Source organism: Pteropus medius, unplaced genomic scaffold, assembly GCF_902729225.1.
Source record: "Pteropus medius unplaced genomic scaffold, Ma_sr-lr_union100, whole genome shotgun sequence".
Lineage (NCBI taxonomy): Eukaryota > Metazoa > Chordata > Mammalia > Chiroptera > Pteropodidae > Pteropus > Pteropus medius.
This window is the reverse complement of record NW_024354502.1, coordinates 19,040,693-19,041,249: the sequence shown is the minus strand read 5'-3', so window position 1 is coordinate 19,041,249 and position 557 is coordinate 19,040,693. Positions and strand designations below refer to the sequence as shown.

The window sequence follows — 557 nt, the reverse complement described above, 5'->3', positions numbered from 1 at the left end:
TTCCAGTCTTGCTGGCTTCCTCTCTGTTCTTCGAACACCCCCACCACTTTCCTGTCACCAGGATTTTGCACTTGCTGGAATATGTTCTCCCTCTTCCTTCTCTTTATATGGTTGACTTCACCTCACCCTTCAGCTCTCCTTGGAGAGAGCAGCCTTCCTGAGTTACTAGCCAGCTATTTCCTTCCTTACACCATAGCCTGTCATTATCTTGTTCATTCATTGTTCATTTCTTTACTCAGCATGGTGCCCCATGGCACAGAGCAGACTCAATGAATAGTTGTTGAATGAAGGGAACCCTCCTCACCTTTCGTATCAGGTAGGAATTGTAGGAGTTGTGTTTGGCAGCATGAACAGAAACCAGACGAATGTGGCTTAGTGAGTAGAGGGTTTATTTTTGCACTTAACGAAAAGTCTGGAGGCAGGCAGCTGCACCGCTCTAGGATGCCATCAAGGATCAGGGCTCTTTGAGCTTATTGCTTTGCCATCCTTCATATGTGGATTTCATCCTCATAGTTGCAAGATGCTGCAGCATCTTAGTGCAGATAGGAAGAAGGGGA

The 557-nt window shown here is 46.3% G+C and overlaps 1 protein-coding gene across 3 annotated transcripts in view; it reads left to right on the top strand.

Annotated features, from left to right (window-relative positions):
• BAALC (BAALC binder of MAP3K1 and KLF4) overlaps positions 1-557 on the top strand; it is a 94,755-nt gene that overhangs the window by 30,380 nt on the left and 63,818 nt on the right. The gene's annotated exons all lie outside the window — the stretch shown is intronic.